Raw genomic sequence first — 18,381 nt, forward strand, 5'->3', positions numbered from 1 at the left:
TTCATGCATTGCCTTGAACAAGGATAAGTTGATATGAGTACCACGTATGATTTTTTTCACTCGTTTCCGTTATCATTTCTTATCTAATTACAAGTATGTAGCTTACTGTTCGGTGTGAGCTAATGCTCCGTGTTGAAGGCCGTACTATGACCTATTATTGTTAACTTTATATACACTGTGACTTGGATGGAGAGTTGTCTCTTTGGCATTTATACCACATCTTATTACTTATATATATATTATTTTTTGGCGAGCGTCTCATCCTGCCTTTTTTTTACTCAAAATTCCTGTCCTACCTATTTTTTTTAAATTTCATCCTAGCCTCCCCCATATGGATTTTTTTACTGGACAAAACTTTTTTTTCGACCTCAGCGTAAGGCAATCTATTCTGTTGGCGACAAGTCAAAAACATTTTTTTTCTTTCAATTTTAGCATCATATATAGTGGCAGCTGAGGGTGAAACAAACAATTTTTTTCTCAGGGTCAAAAACAAATAGTTCTTTTCCCTAAAAACTTGAAACAAACCTTTTTTTCCAATAAAATCCATAGCCCCACAAAAAATCTACCTTATTTATGTACCAAAAAAAGGACGGAAAACAAATTTGTAATACCTAAACGAACGACTTAATTTCGGCCTTTAGGTAAAGAGATATTTCATGTTAGTCAAGTGAGAATATCTTGTATTGTTTTTTTTTTCAATTGGTCATAAAATAGAGAGACGGTTAAAAGAATTCAAGATAGTTAGAATTTAACTTCAATTTGAGAAAATATGTGGTCGGAGAGGGCAAAATAAAGGAACTTCAGTTTTCCAAACTATGAGCGAAACGTATAACTTGACCATATGATAATTTAAACCGATAAATCGTCTCGAGTCTATTGTCCTTATCGAAATAACAAACAGAGATGTGTATTTGTCATACTAGTATTATAAAGCGCATTTATTTTTAGATTAAATTCCAGATTATGGAAATGGCCCATTTTAAGTGGACGAGACCAACATTAAGGTGCTTATTCCGCCAACCCAAATAGATAGGGGGATGTTAGCAAAGTTGACTTGTTGGTCCAAGACCAACTAGTTACCATTTCAGGCTTGTTGTAGACCTGGAGATATAAAGGTTGTCTTACAGTTGAGTTTGGGAAGATCTTCTTTGGCTCAATTGGTTTATAGAGTGCTGCCTTTAGATTCCTAGATTGAGTGTTCGAATCCCGTTGGTACAATCCATGGATTTTCACAACAATGGCGCTGCGAGCATCTGCTACTAGTACATATATAGAATTAAGCCTGGCAGTGAGATGATAGCTTTGGTCTTGCGGTTTGTCCAGCCGGAAATATATTTCAAAAAAAAAAAAGTGAAACTGGATGCATCCCTAAAAACCTAGAAAAATATAAATAAAATGACGGTAATTCATCAATCAGACATAAACACAAATAAGTAAATTTCGTTATATTTACATTGATGTGTTAACTGCACAGACACAACAAATACAATAGTCAAAATATCGGTACAGTAGTCATCATTGTGTAACAATTTTAAAAGGAACAATTTTAATAATAGAACACAAAAACGTCTATCTACAAACACATTCATTGATATGGGTGTCTGACGTCAGAAAATATTCAACGTCATATAAATATTTGTCGTTCAATGTACATACACACAATTTTAAAATTTCACATATGTTAGCATACAGGGTTTAGGAAAATCTGATATTTTTCCGATGATATGGAATGATAAGAATAATGATTTTTAACTTTTAATCCCCTTCAGATATAGTTTCAAATTTACAACATTACTTCCACAATCATTTTAAAGTCTCTGTAAATTATGAAACTTATAGTAAGTGACTGTATAACATGGGATGGCGACGACTCTTTATGAACAAGCTACAGACAGACCTCAAGTATATCTTTATACTGATATATACCTTGGATGGTCGTTCCTGCAGTCAGGAATGGCCGATTGATCTTCCTAGTGTGAATAAAGTCGTCTGTAGCCATTCAGTTCAACCGGAAGAGGACGCTTTCTGAGTTGTTCTTTGGACATCTCTAGATGGTCTGTCTGATGACCTGAAATATCTATATCAGAAGTGCTCTTTTTGAATTAAACTTCATCAGGAACACTTACACACACAAATAATATAGCCAAAACCATAGGATGCTAATGATTATATATGATTTATAGGCTGATGAAAGTAGGGTTTAGTTGTAATAAAGGACAGTTTTTTTTCTTTCCATAAATTAGCGTTCATACGTTTAACGTAAAATATTTTTCAGTGGACTGCCTGTCTTCATTTTTGGAACTGAAATAAAAGCTCATCAAATTACACTTGCCATTGTCTGCACAAAGTTTTCAGAGATAGATAAGGTAAATGCATGTACATTTCAGTTTTAAAAAAGTTGTTGGCCATTCCGCAGATAAAACACAGAACTTACAAAACTAAGAATTTTCTTATCCCAGGCATACATTACCTAAGCCGTATTCGCCACAACTTTTAGGATTTTGGATCCTCAATGCTCTTCAACTTTTTACTTGTTTGGTTTTATAAATATTTTGATTTGAGCGTTACTGATGAGTCTTATGTAGACGAAACGCGCGTCTGGCGTTCTAATTTATAATCCTGGTACCTTTGATAACTATTATGATCTTGCCGTCCCACATTCTCACCAAAAAGAATAATCTGAAAATATACCTTTTGACGTACTGGACTTTGACTTGTCAGAGAGACTTTTTCTTTGTAAGTCATTTGTAATTACAATAACAGGCAGTCTCCTTGGCTTTACATTCATGTCATCTTCTATCTCCACGATTAATCTTACACCACTAGGACGTTCTGAAACAATCCCATCTCGTTGTATAAATTCTTGTAGTATAAAAGGTGATGGACGCGTTTCGACTCTGTTTATGATCTCCAGCGAATTTGAAGCGACACCTATCTTGGTATTATGTATTCTTCTACAACAATTTAGCTTGGCAAATGTCGCTCCCATTTTTCCTTTGTCTGGCTCTGTATGAAGCGAACTACGGTTTCCAAGTCGTAATTGTGATCTTTTATGTCCTTGTTTGTGATTTTTATTAATTGTCGTTAATTAATTTAAAACTTAAATGACCAATGTCTTATGGTTGCTTTCAAGAGGGATGCAACTAGTTAGTAGCAATGAAAAGCGTCTCAGTTTAACCAAACTTTCCGTACACAAGATGCATATCGAAAAAAACAAACAAAGGAAAATGTATTTTTATACCTGCCCTTAGACAACTTCACAAAGAAGACACTTGCCAAGACACCTTAGAAACTTGTATGATACGGAACCATCCGAGGATGAACTTATAGGCGTAATACCACCATTGATTTTCCTTATTAGTCTTTGTTAAATTTGCACTTCTCAACAGAAATGTGCAGAAGTTATCTTTGTTTCAAATTAAAAAAAATTGAACTGTTTAAAAATGGCAACTGCTATCATTGCATTGTTTCGGAAACATTATTTTGATACTTTTTGGTTTTTTCATTATTAATAAAAAAAATTAACCATCTTATAAATATTCACTTCAAATGCTTTATAATTATAAAATATAATTATGTTGTGTTATCAAAGACTCAAGAATTATTTAAATAATATACTGAAACATGCATCCTTACTAAATAATTAAAAAAAAAATAAGTATTTTCATTTTATGTATAACTATTGCCTTTTCATGATTGTACTTGTATACTTCAACTTGAATTTGATAAATTATTAGATAAGAAATTAATGCATGGCCTTTTCCGTATCAGCCGGTGGTGGCTGATATGGAAAAGGCCATACATTAATCTCTTTATCATATACTTCCGACAGTATTTATAAGTAAGGCAAGTAAACAAATGCAATTTCAAAAACAGTCCAAAACTTTATAAAAAAAGTTAAATAATGAATCCAACAGCATCACTACTTCCATATATACGTATGGTAACATTTCCTTACAGAGGCGTTTTGAAACATAGAGTATTTTGAAGTTAGAAGAAAAGAAGTATTTACAGTTTTATTGTAATTTTTACTACATGTTGTACTACTAGTATGAGATGATTCATAATACTCAATAACATTTGTTACTTCTTGTAGATCCATATCAGCTTGTATTCAATTATCTTCATTTTGAAAATCCATTTGTCTTCATTTTGAAAATCCATATCACTAGATTTAATCATACTGATTTACCACCAGATTCAATATCAGACAATATGTTGGACATTTTGATTTGTTGGTCTAAAGATGCTGCTAAATATTTGTATCCAGTTAACTTTTCGACCGGTTAATCCTACTTTCTCGGACATTAGTTCTGCTAATTCACCAAGTCTATTCTTGCGCATTGGCTGCATACTCTATCATATATTTGTTTTCTGAGTTTCTTAGGTGTCTTGGCAAGTTTCTTATTTCTCTGTGACAGTAAGGGCAGGTATAATAATATACTTTCAATTGTTTGTTTTTTCGTTTAGTATCTTTACTATTGAAACGAACTCTTGATTGCTTAATGTACTGTTTTCATGCATTTTGAACATACTTTTCTTGTTCATTTCTTTCCCCTTCCATAGCTTTTTCATTTAGTCGTTTTTAGGCATATAAGTAGGAGATTGACTAAAAGTTTCCGCATATCTTTTAGTTATATAGAAATTACATATTTATTATCTTTATCAAGGGTGACTGGGGAATAGAAATATGGTCACTTGGTCTTCTCCCGACCGGCAGTAAAACGCTTGCCAAAGTGGGGCGTCCGTTTGGCTGTGCGGGATGTATCAAGTACACAGTAACGTCCGGTCAAAATAAGGACGTAAAATATTGTGCCTCGTGTGAAGAGAGTGTCACACTCTTTGCACGTTAAGAACCCTTGCAACAACTCTTTGAGGGGTCCGTAGGTGGCATGTTGCAAGGCAAAAAATTCTTTCCCTATCCAATATACCCTTATTTTTTAGTGGCAGTTTAAATATCCCCGACCATCATCCCAGATAGCCTCTATTATATTAACCTACCTATTGTATTTATTGTGAACTTGTAATCGTCCTGAATATGCATGAAATATTTGCCATTGGACGTTAAGCAACCAACAATCAATCATATTTGTTATCCTAATGATTTACCAGTAAATTTGAGACTGATTATTGTATGTCCAATGCAGTCCTCTCTTAAACGGATAAATTAATTTTGAGAAAAGTTATATGATGTTTGCAACTTGAAATTTAGTGAATCGAGAGTGTTGTAAAAAATACAACTGTCCTAAATAATCGTGGCCATCTTGAACATTACTATGTGCAGAATATGTATGACGGATGTTTTCACCACAACTTTTGTTTAAACTAAAGCTATGGAGGGAAACTTAAAGAAACATAAAGAAGGAAAAAGAATAATTATACTTCACCAGCAGGATGAAAAAAAGACTAACAAATCAAGCTTCTTGTTTATCGTTTACTGACATTTAAAGGTGAAGTGCAAAGGTTTTTGAAAACTTTTTTTGTTTCATATTTTAATGAATTGGTTAAAATAAATACTAAAAAAAATATTGGTAGTCGTATGCGTGTCCTCGTAATACCTATAAAACAGGTAACTTCATGGTTCATCGGGGAAAGTGCAACATGATTGTCTCCCTTTGTTCCGGAATGCTGATGACGTCATATGTGTCCTATCATTATGTAAACAAACAAGCATGGCCGCAAATGTGTGAACGAAAATACAACGATACAACTATGGACTATCGATTCACAGACGATGAACGTGAACAGATAGACGTTTTCAGTACAATCATACATGTATGAACCTGTAAGTCAGAGCCAGAGGCATGCCGGTGCCGAATCAGTAACTGGATAAAAAAAAACATTTTCTGCATCCGATGGTGAAGATGGAAACGAAATAGATCTCTAACAGCCTGCCGGCTTCAAAATCTCTCATGATGCGTAAATTATATGTAAAATAATGTATTTAGGCATAATTTTTGTGAGTCCGAGATTACTCTGACATCCAACGGCTATTTTGTATGGCAAGCTCGGGCCCTCGGCACGACCCCAGTTTGTCTGGCAAAACTGCCGTTGGACGTCAGAGCTCGAGTCATCTCGGACAAATTTTTTGTAATCATAATAATAATGATATAATTATATATAATTAGGTTGGAATACACAGTACATGTTCATTGCGACCTTTAGCTGTTGAGAGAGGGGCTGGAAGGGAACATGAGAAATTGAGGGGGGAGTTGGAATTGGAGGTTCGGAATTGGATAGGTTGGGGAACAGGAAAATTATCACAGACCCCTGCCCACCCCTCTTTAGTTTAAGTTAAGATAAAAAGAGGGTGAGATTTTGTTTTATTTGATTAAAAATGAAGGCCTGAAATGGAAATGTCTTCAAATGATACTATCAATTCTTCCCTCTCTGTATGATATATACATCATTACAATGTACAATGTACATGTATGTAATTACAAAATAGTGGGTAATATAAAGAAAAGCAATTGTGTGTGGTAATGTACAGTGAATCTTCATGTGAGCACTATATATTATATGTAGATGTAGACAATTTTTGTCATGAATTATTAAACATTTCTGAATAAATTATATTTATAGTCACTAGTCAGTCCTAATTTTGAACAAATTTTGAAAATTTATAGTACTTTAATACAATGAGTTGGTGAAATATCTTCATACATGTACATTTGTGAATGTCTTGGGTGTGATGTACTTGCATATACATATATATATCAACTTGGGGAGGGTGGGTGCATGTTTGATAATGTTGATTCGTTTAAATAAATTTAAAGTTGAATGGAATAAATTAAGAAAATGTATTTCTCTCTTTTTTTTTAAATTCAATACATGATGATTGATCAACTTGGCAAACTTGCTACAGTAAGACACTGTTGCATTTATGCTTATTAATTTGCTTGAACAGAGCAATTCTCTCTATAAACTCCATCTCATAAATATCAAAGTATTTAGACAACTTGTTAAGGAAAGTCCTGGCTATGTTTCTAATCAATTGCACTTTGTAATAGTATTACATTTGTTATACACATGACACATGTACATTGTACATGATAAAGCCCAAGTTAATTGGGTTTAAATTAGCTCTAGCAGAGTTGATCTTATATCCCTTTTGATTGATTGGTTTTGTCCAACCCAAACCATACCTTCTTGTGCATGTTGTATTATGAATACATGGGTGAATACCTTCAAGAAAGCAATCCATTTGATCCAAATCATAGAGTAAGTATACTGTCACATTGCTTAATAAAGCCAGTAGCAAGTAACCTCTCATTATGGACTAACTTGTACTACTTTTATTCTTTTATTTTGCCAACACAAACCTATCAATTACCCTGTATGGAATCTAGTTTTCTGGTAATTTCACATTTCTTGGTCTCCTCATGACATACTGTTGCATGTATTGTTAATATTTTTAAAGACAAGAAAGTAATTAATTTTCTGTGATTAGGTTTTTAACAAACAAATTCAATTAAAACAATGAATATCCCTTGCATTTATTTGTGACTGGCACAGAGACTGATGCATACAAAGCAATTCATGTTCAGTTTTCATAGATTTCTATACCAGCAGCTGTTTCAGAATCAGAAGCACCAGTAAATGTAAATTTTGTATATAATTTCTGTGCCATTTGGCCTCTTACGTATTGTTGTCTCATTGACACCCATTCCACTACTTCCCTACAACAAGCTATAATAAGATTACAGTTGATAAATAAAGTAAGATTTTGTACTTGCATGATTTTTAAATCCTTATCAAGTTTCAAAAGAGTAAATAAACAACCATGTGATTTTTACTACTAAATATGTATGCATAAAGAAGATGTGGGATATACATGTACATATATTGGACAGCAACCAAACAAAAATAACCAAGACACTTTGTAAACTTTCATTTTTAAAATAAGTTCTCACTGAATACTTTTTTGTTTTTAGAAATAAAGGATATTTGGCACAAAGAAGATTTACCATGTAATAGGAGAAACATAAGAGTTGTGTTGCCATCAGGTGCTGTTTGCCAAAAAAGGGAACAGTTCTCAGCTGAACAATTTACAGACTATAAATAGCCCTAATGACCACACAAAGAGTCAATTTATATTAACCATATTGATAATAAAATTTTATCACATTTATTTATTGTTTAATTTATTTATGAGTGGTCTCCTTTTCTTGTCTGTTTGCCTGATCTGTTAGCAGAGGTGGCTCAGGCAGTCTTTTATCCACTGTTGCTACAATTGTATATCTAAGCCACTTGTGTATGAAGGATTCTTCCATAAGTTCATGCACATTAATACCTTTAAAAATAAATAAAAAGATAATTAGTCTTGTTCAATTGAAAAAGAAACAATTTGATTTGCATAGGAACAACATACATGTAGCTTGAATCTTTAATTTCAGCATGGTTATTAATTATGGACAACTTTCATTGGATGCCAGACTTCTTATGGATTTTTTAAAATAATAACACCATAATTTATATGTACTTTCTACATCATTTAGTGTCTGGTTGAGAGATGTCTCATTGGAAATCATATCCATCTTCTTATTTCTATATCTGTTAATTAATCAGTTTCAAATTAATGTGACTGACTAAAAAACGTAATGTCCATCTACTACTGTCTTACAATGTAGACATGTGAACAAAAACAAGAGAAGCTATAAATAAAGCAGGAATGAATACAAAAAAAGAAGAAATTAACAACTTTAGGTCATTGTACAGCCTTCAACAATGGCCATACCGCATAGTAAGCTAAAGGAGGCTCCATTGACAAATGTAAAACAATTCAAAAGAGAAAACTGATGGCCTAATCTATGTACAAAACATAAAAAAAAACAAATATGAAGCAAATTAACAAACAACTTCCACTGAATGACAGGCTCCTGAAACAGAGAGGACATACAAAATGTAGCCGGTTACTTGTATATCCCAACCACAAAAAGACTAATTACTCATATGAATGTACTGGCAGTTACTGACAGCTAATAAAAAAAGTCTTTCATATCTCTGAATCCAATTATCATTTCTTTTTCATTCTTAAATCTTTTTATTCTTTTTTTTTAATGATTGCCATACAGAGTTGGCTTAGGCTCAGTTTTAAAATCTGTATTTGACTTGATAGTTATATGCAATATAAAAAAGATGTGGTATGATTGCCAATGAGACAACTATATACAAAAGACCAAAATGACACAGACATTAACAACTAAAGGTCACTCTATGGCCTTCAACAATGAGCAAAGTCCATACCGCATAGTCAGCTGTAAAAGGCCCCGATAAGACAATGTAAAACAATTCAAACGAGAAAACTAACAGTCTTATTTATTATTTGATTATATAAAAAAATGAACGAAAAACAAATATGTAACACATTAAAAAATGACAACCACTGAATTACAGGCACATGCATAAATAATGTGGTGAGGTTAAATGTTAGCGGGATCCTAACCCTCCCCTAACCTGGCACAGTGGTTTAACAGTACAACATAGGAACGAACTATAAAAATCAGTTGAAAAAGGCTTAACCCATCAAATGGACTCAAATACAAGTGGACGTGACTGAGACTTGTACATTCCGACACAAAAAGACACAATTGACAGATCTGAGAGTACACACAGTTATCTGACAGCTAGTTCAAAGCCACTAATTATAACAACTAATAAAAAATCATGCATCTAAGACTAAACTATCAGCCTTGTGTTTTGTTTCGGTTAAGGTTTCTCTCATTGAAGGTTTTATACTGACATGTACATGTACACTGTAGGTGAAGTACATTGTATATCATTTTTATTTAGCCTTCGACTTTTGTTTAAAAATCGAGACATAGTGATCCTACATTCTGTCGAAGGCATCGTCGTTGTCCACAAACATTCACTCTGTGGTTAAAGTTTTTTTAAACTTGTAAAATAATAATAACTTTCTTTAACATGTTAAATTGGCCTGGATTTCTACCAAACTTGGACAGAAGCATCAAGATACAGAAGCTCATGATCATAAGATAGTACATAGAAGTTAATTTTGTTAAAAGGAATCTATTTTTTCCGTATTTTACATATAAAAAGACTTAAGTGTTTCTGCCAATTATCATTACATAGTCTGCAGTTCAAGTTTTTAAATATTTATTAGATTCATTAACTTTCATGTTTTTTTTACCAAACTTGAACAGAAGCTGCTCACAATATAACGATAGAATCAAGTGGATTTTTTAATTATTTTTTCCCCCTCATTTTCTTTTTTGAGCCTGCAATTAACAACAAAAGTAGGCGAAACTATGTGTTCCGTTGAACCCTTACATATTTTATACAATACTATATATACATAAATGAGACAGCAAGGTATCAGCAAATTATTCATTGTTATTTTTTTAATACTTTATATACAGAAATCAGACAGCAACCTATCAACAAATTATGTTTTTGTAGGTCAGAGGTGGATTTAGGGTAGACGGGCCTTTTTGGAAAAAAAAATTGGTTGCTTTATAGTTTCATTGAAACGTGACTGGAGCGGGCCTCCACTTATGAAAATTTCTGAATCCGCCACTGTAGGTTTTATATTTTCCTGGTATTTTAATATAAGCCCCCTGCCTCCTTTTATAGAAAAAAGATCAGAGATTATCTTTCAAACCTACCTCCATTTTGTTATCAGTCTTAGAAAACATTTAAAATGTCTGTATTTGGTCTGTCGTACATGTAACTGCAAGTGACACACTTGTGTTCATTTATTTTAGAGGGGGGGGGGGGGGGTAGGAGGGGTCCTGATCACGAAATCCCGGGCTAAAAAACACGAAATCCCGAGGTCCCGAATTTAAATAAAGTAAATCCCGACGTCCCGAAATCAGAAAAAAAAGTATTCTCGGATCCCGGAAGGGTCAATCCCGAAATCCCGAGCTTAAAAACACCCGATCCCGGAGTCCCGATAAAGGTCCTATCCCCCCTCATTTTATGCAGGTCAGTTATGACATGACTCTTCTAAACATTTTACAGCCTCGAACACAAATGATGCCTACCCTGCGGCCCTGCCTTAATTTAAGAACCAAATATGCCTTACGAATAATAAAATATATGACTTTTTAAATGTAATGTAAATACCTCTCATCTCCGTCATTTTCCTATGCCATGGCTATGTACTACAGATGCATACTTGGGCTGGCTCCCTGCAAGAAGGGCAGGGGTCTGTTCCTGCCGTTATGTCATAATACTAAAGACAAATAAAGTCAAAACATTTGCTTTCAGTCTTATTCTGATTTGGTGTGAATGTCATGAACGAGACAATCATTGCACCAATAACAAATTGATCAACAAAATCCAAGTGTTTGGGGTCATAATCTGGAATGCTCCGTTTAACGAAGTTTAATTTTGCCTCTTCACCTTTCGTGTCCAAATCTTTCGTCTTTGTTGGTCTTTCGGAAATGTAAACAAACATTATCCCCGACCTGATCCAGTAGTACAGTTGTATGCAACACAAAACACCATAGCCGGTTAACGTTGTTTACAAGTTTACGTTCTAACACATGTATTCGATACCAATGTAACAAAGGACTCACATGACGTCACAGCGAGAAGGAAATAAAGGGAGATAAACAAGGTTGATATTTCCCGTACTTTTCGACACAAATATTTACCTGTTATTTTTAGTACCAACGAGGTTTGGGATTATTGTATTAATATAAATTTCATCATTTTAAACATAAATTCTTACGATTTTCCCCTTTTCCTCAATTTTTTTTTCTGCCTTTGCATTTCACCTTTAAACTTACATCATTACACAAAAAGTTGAGCACTGCAGTAACTATTAGTGCAAATACATGTTCCAATGATTTCATTGTAGAACTATCAATCGAATGGTTGGCATCTGGTTATTATATTGTCGCAGTGAATAAGTTCTATAGAATCATAAACGTATTTTGTTTTCCCCTATCATTACTTTTCATGCCGTAGATAAAGGTGACATATACATAGGACAGTCTGCATTTTAAATTTCCATTTATTCATTTAAATAAGTCAGTCACTGCTCACTAATGATATCTCGGTTTGGTTTAAAAGGAAGTTATTGCTGACTATGTCTTAAAACATATTCCAAAATAGGACATACCCAACTTGAAAACTGAGCCCATAATCAAAAATCTAAGTACTTGTTTAGATTCATCATATCAAAGAACCCCAAGAATTCAATTTTTGTTAAAATCGAACAAAGTTTAATTTTGGAACTTAATGTAGACCAATTCGAAAATAGGACCAAAAAATAAGTTTCTAAATACACGGTTAGATTTGGCATATGAAAGAACCCCAATAATTTATTTTTTTATGAGATCAAACAGAGTATAATTTTGGACTATTTTGGCTCCTAGTTCCTAAACTATTTGGACAAAAAACTCCCAAAATCAAGTCCAACCTTCCTTTTGGGGTCATAAACCTTGGGTTGAAATTTCATAGATTTCTATTAACGTACATTATACTAAAGTTATTGTACCAAAAAAAAAAAAAAAAGGCTTACTTGGGATTTTTTTTTTGGCCCCTTATTCCCAAATTTTCAATTTTTGCGACGGGAAAAAATAAAGATGTGTGTTCAGGTGTTAAAAGGTCTACATCTCGTTTGACAAGGCGCGTTTTTGGCGTATTGAATTTTAAACCTGATGCTTTTTGTTATCTATTAATCATGTTTTTTTTGTCTAATATGTTCTACTATTTATTTGTATTGTACTCCTGTAATATTATGTTGTCATTTCAATGTTATATTTAACTTTACCTAAAGTGCAAGGTTTGGCATGCCACAAAACCAATTTCAACCCACCACTTTTATTCCCCTTTAAAAGTGTCCTGTACCAAGTCAGAAAGATGGCCATTGTTATATTATTGTTCGTTTCTGTGTGTGTTGCATTTTAACGTTGAGCCGTTAGTGTTTTCTCTTATTATTGAGATAAGACGTGGCACGGTACTTGTCTATCCCAAATTCATGTATTTGGTTTTAATATTATATTTGTTATTCTCGTGGTGTTTAGTCTGATGCTTGGTCGGTTTCTGTGTTGTTCTCCTCTTATATTAAATGCGTTTCCCTCAGATTTAGTTTGTTACCCCGATTTTGATATTTGTCCATGGATTTTTGAGTTTTGAACAGCGGTATACTACTGTTGCCTTTACGTTGCAAACAAAACTGAAGGACAAGAGTGCACATGCTTTTAATTATGTAGAACTATACCTCTTTTTACAAGATTTTTTTCAGAATTGCTGGATTAAAGTACCTGATGTAAAATGTAGCTCGCTGAGCATTGGAGCTATAAACGCATAATTATCAAAGGTACCAGGATTTAAATAATTTAGTACGCCAGACGTGCGTTTCGTCTACATTCGACTCATCAGTGACGCTCAAATCAAAATATTTATAAAACCAAACAAGTACAAAGTTGAAAAGCATTGAGGATCTAAAATTCCAAAAAACCCTTAGTTTCATTGCATCATCTTTCATGAAAACATTTACTATCACAAAGAGTATATACAATAAAGGCGATTTGAACAGTATAGCTGACCCTGAACCTGATAATAGTAATTGTGATTATGAATGAGACATCAGTTACAGTAAGATAATGCACTGTGCTAGCAGATACGGTCTTGTCTCTTGCAGAAAACGGACACTTTACTTCAACTATAAGCTTATCTGATACTACTTCATCAGGTGAGGATCCAAGGAATTGCAAATGCTTCGGAACAAAAATACCAGTCTGTAACACCACATTCAGTTTCTCTTTCATATTCTTAAATAGCAATGTTTTCATATCTCTTTCCGTATTCTGTTGCTTTAGACTTGAATACTTTTTGATCAATCATTCCCAAAGCTACTTTTTATTGGTCTGACCTATCAGTAAGTTTACAAATTCTACCAAAATTAGAGGACTGCAGTCTCTCTGTATGCCAAAGTTTATTGGCCTGTTGACCTCGAATTTGGATGCGTAACTTTTCATGCAATATTGTTTGTCACAAAATATGATAGAATTTATATGGAATCCAAAAGCAATAATAGTTATCAAAAGTACCAGGATTATAATTTAATATGCAGACGCGCGTTTCGTCTACATAAGATTCATCAATGACGCTCAGATTAAAATAATTAGAAGGCCAAATAAATACAAAGTTGAAGAGCATTGACCTAAACCTTTGCTTCATAACACAGGAAGACCGCTCCACTGTACTCCTGATCTTACAGTGTTCTTCCTGAAATCGTATTATCTGAGGTGTTGATGGGTTACCCAGTGGTGTTATCAACCACGACAGGGGGTAACTAGAATCCCCTAGGAGCCAACTGTGTTAACTGATGCTTTTAATATGACTTGATCCGTACCTGTAATACACTGAGTTTCAGAATTAATTATCAAGTATGTTTTTTTCCAGATGAATTGAATAAGTTATAGGAAGATGTGGTGTGAGTGCTAATGAGACAACACTCCATCCAAATAACAAATTATAAAAGTAAACCCATGTAAATGATACTTGACATTTGTATATTAATACAATTTTGTACAGATCCATGTAGCTAGACAAATATTATATTCTTTTAATCAGTTTTATCAAGTACAAAAAAAGCAATACAAGTGTTGAATCATCAGTGTCTTATGTATATTTTCCAATTTTTATGGCTCATAATATAATCTACCTCAATGTATGATCCACTACTGCTTGAACATTAATTGCATGGAAGCCTTTCCTACATACATAGTTCGGCTCATCATCATCAGAGAGACCAAGAAGGGGATCACTGTGCCGTCTATGGCCAAAATGACATTCGGAAATAAGGCAATCTTGTAAAAACCTTATTTGACAGCTGGACGTCTGTGCCTCTAGGAAATTGGATATTGCTTAAGGACGAGTTTAATGCAGAGCATACTCTATGAACTATCCCAGATGCAGATGATGTTGATATACCATTTATTTCATCCACCTCTGACTGGTAGTCTCCTTTTGCAAGAAATCGAAGAAGTGCACGAATTGCTTAATCATCTGGAACAATCACCTCGTAATTTGGTCGAGATTCGAATTTTTCACCTGTTTCTATTCTGAAAAGAATTATATTTCTGCTTAATCTATTTCGTCATGATGCTGTCATGTAATATGTTTCAAACACCACCAAAATTAAGTGTATTTTCTTCTGTTTGGGAACTAGAAATTATATGTGAATGTGTTTAGACTGTATTTTACAAGGTTGGTGAATAACAAGTACGTCTTTGACGAATTCCAAGCCTATAGCGGCAACCTCGTATTCTAGTGATTGCAATACAGCACACTAAAATATAAATATATAATTAAATATACATTAAAATTACCATTGAACTTCAATAGAAACTATATGGAGTTGCTTATGTAGTTGACAACATTGTCATAGGTAAAATAGCGATAAACAGATTATCTTTGGTCATCTCACTTGATTGCTTTTCTTGCTTTCGTCGTAACGGCTCAAGCGAGATAACAAATCCTGTTGAGATGATCAATAATAATCTATAAATATACTGAGTTACCACAATTTCTTGCCTCAAACAGGAACTTGTATTTTTTTCGCATGAGATTCATGATTAACATTGATGACTGTGAGTCTCAGTTTTAAGGGAATGTATGACTCAATGTAAAAGTTGCTTAACTGTTCTGCAAAGGGATTTGATCGATGGTATATACAATATATATAAATGCCTCAGCAATCAACATGCTTATTAATACCTTGAACAAAACTTGGTCAATATATTCATGTATGTGGCCATCTGGTTAAAGACTTTTAGCTCCACCGACAACCCCAGAAAGGCAAACAGATACCTGCGATTAAAATTGTGTTGTCAACATAGACTATAGATGCAAACTGAGGACAAAGCCTCAATTTATTTATATACGTGAGTGAAAATTTGAAGAGCACATTGTCAAACTATCTTTGCTAATAAAGTTCAACTTAATTAAATCTTGAAAACAAGATTTATGTATTAAACCTTGGTCAACTTTAGGAGATATTTTCATACAATCTGCTACAGTAAAAGTGAGAAAAACAACTGTGTGAAAATGATCAATAATGCTGTTGGGATTAACATAATCAATTTTGCATGGTGTTGTTTTTAGCAATCATACCCAACCAAATCTTCTCAGTGTTCAGATTGGGGGTCTATTTCATATTCTTAAGAACAAAAGAGGCTTCTACTCCCTATTGACATTTAAAGTGACAAATTTGTTTTCAGTAATTTTAATACTTTCCTCTTGTTAATTCATAAAAAAAAAGGTTTCATGAGGATGTTCATATAAAAAAACACAACTTTCTTGTGATCATAACAAAAACAATTATCGACTTTTAATCTTGTTCTGACAACATTCATAGAGAAACAAGATTCCAACAATCTATCTCGTGTCAAACAATACTTCCTTGCTTTTGACAGTTCAAAAATCATAATGTCTCACAAGATCAGCTAGACTAAAATGGCCTCCCATTTTAAGATCAGAGAGTTTTAAACTCAAGTACAGAAATGTTGCGTCACATTTGATGCAATAGAAAATCTTTCTAAATTTGTGGTATAAACTAACCAGAAGCTCCAATGTATCTAATGTGGTTTGTAAATCTTGTAAAATACAGTTTAAATCATAACATATAGTACTAGATACCCTTATAATGATTGAGATCAAATTTGGTTCATTTCCACACAGTAGCAAAATTTTAAACAAGTCATCCCATATAAGTCTCAAAATAGTAACCCTTCATCATTATTCAAATTAGTTTTGAAGTTATGACACCAATATAAACCTGTATGAACAATTGACTATGCAAAATTTATAACCTCCAATTTTATGAGAAATGACTTAGCTCCTAAGTCTGGGATACTGGTATGGGCAAAAGATCGTCAAATGAAACCAACATAGCAGGTACATAACTTCAATATATAAACAAACTTCTTGTTATCATTTATTTAAGGATTTTATGTTAAAAACTGTAGGGGCAGTTCATTACACACTATGTTCTCATTTTCCTTACCCGACCACTCAACATCACCAGACTATTGACCAGATTTTGACTTTCTGAAACCCAGAACAAATAAGAATAATGATTCATTTCCGAGGTGCTTTCCCTTAAATGATACATTTTTTGTACGTTGAAATTGACAATTAACGTAAAACTTAAAAAAGATATATATATTGATATATTGTGTTAGATGTACACAAAGAACAAAACAAGTAATGATCTTACCGATTCTTATTCTCTCTACCACAATTATCCATTTGCATATAAAGTGTGTCTGGTAACTTTTCTTTCAACATCCACAATATGTTTATCAGAAAATGAATAGTTAGGGCACTTCCTTGTTGGTACTGCATATAATAAAAAAAAAAAACATATCCCAACACCATGCACAATTGCTCCCAAAATGTACATACATAACTATTCTAAACAACATAATGCAAGAATAGAAAAATAATTAATACATTCCAGCAACCAACATAACACATTTTTCATACAAGAGGAGCCAGGGGGGTTGCAAATCAAGGAAAAATAAGTTAAATTCTGTTTTAAATTTTTATTGGCTATATATAAAAGTGATTTCAGACATTATAAAAAAAAAACAATATTTAGTCTTTCAATGATATTTTTTTTAACTGTCTTACGTTCATGATTTTTTTTTTTTTTTTTTGACATACTTCAAAAACATTTATTTCCGTCTTAATTCAATGATGATACTCATGTGAACTAACATATATATAGTGTGGTATTTCCGTCTTACTTTGGTCTTCCAATCAATGATGATACTCATGTATTTGTCTCGATGTCTCTTTACCTTTAAGGGAGAACTAACATATATATAGTGTTGTATTTCCGTCTTACTTTGGTCCATTCCATCAATGATGATACTCATGTATTTGTCTCGATGTTTCTTTGCCTTTTATATATGTTTGTAATATTTTTGTCGTTCCAAGCTTTAAATAAATATCTGTTTTAACATTTATACTCAATAATTCATTATAAAAACATTATATTATGATATGGGAATAACATTTAAAATATATTTTATAATTACTTGTAACTGCTATGTCTTATAGGAACCTATGTTTCAATGTTGTATTTGATATGTTTGTCATAGATTTAATTTGCTGGTTCAGTGTATTGTTTACTTTGTTGTGGGTTGGTTTTTTGTGAGTTCTGGCATGTCAGTTAACGGCTAGTTGTCTGTTGTTATTTATGAATTAAATTGTCATTTTGTTTATTTTCTTTTCTTATAATGTACATCTCCTGACGTCAGACTAAGACTTTTCTCCAACTGAATTTTAATGTGCTTATTGTAACGCTTTTACTTTTCTACAACATGTACATTGGGTAGAGGTATAGGGGGACGGTTGAGATCTCATAAACATATTCAACCCTGCCACATGTTTGCG

At 33.1% G+C, this 18,381-nt stretch overlaps 1 long non-coding RNA gene and 1 pseudogene across 1 annotated transcript; one reads left to right on the plus strand and one right to left on the minus strand.

Annotated features, from left to right (window-relative positions):
* The window catches only part of LOC134718052 (uncharacterized), a 322,747-nt pseudogene that overhangs the window by 200,908 nt on the left and 103,458 nt on the right, over positions 1-18,381 (plus strand).
* On the minus strand, positions 8,091-11,742 carry LOC134718906 (uncharacterized). Its single transcript, XR_010107468.1, has 2 exons — positions 11,086-11,742; positions 8,091-8,293 (listed from the first exon to the last, which is right to left on the minus strand). It is a non-coding gene; the product is annotated as an uncharacterized LOC134718906 (long non-coding RNA).

The sequence above is a fragment of the Mytilus trossulus genome, chromosome 5 (genome assembly GCF_036588685.1).
Source record: "Mytilus trossulus isolate FHL-02 chromosome 5, PNRI_Mtr1.1.1.hap1, whole genome shotgun sequence".
NCBI lineage: Eukaryota > Metazoa > Mollusca > Bivalvia > Mytilida > Mytilidae > Mytilus > Mytilus trossulus.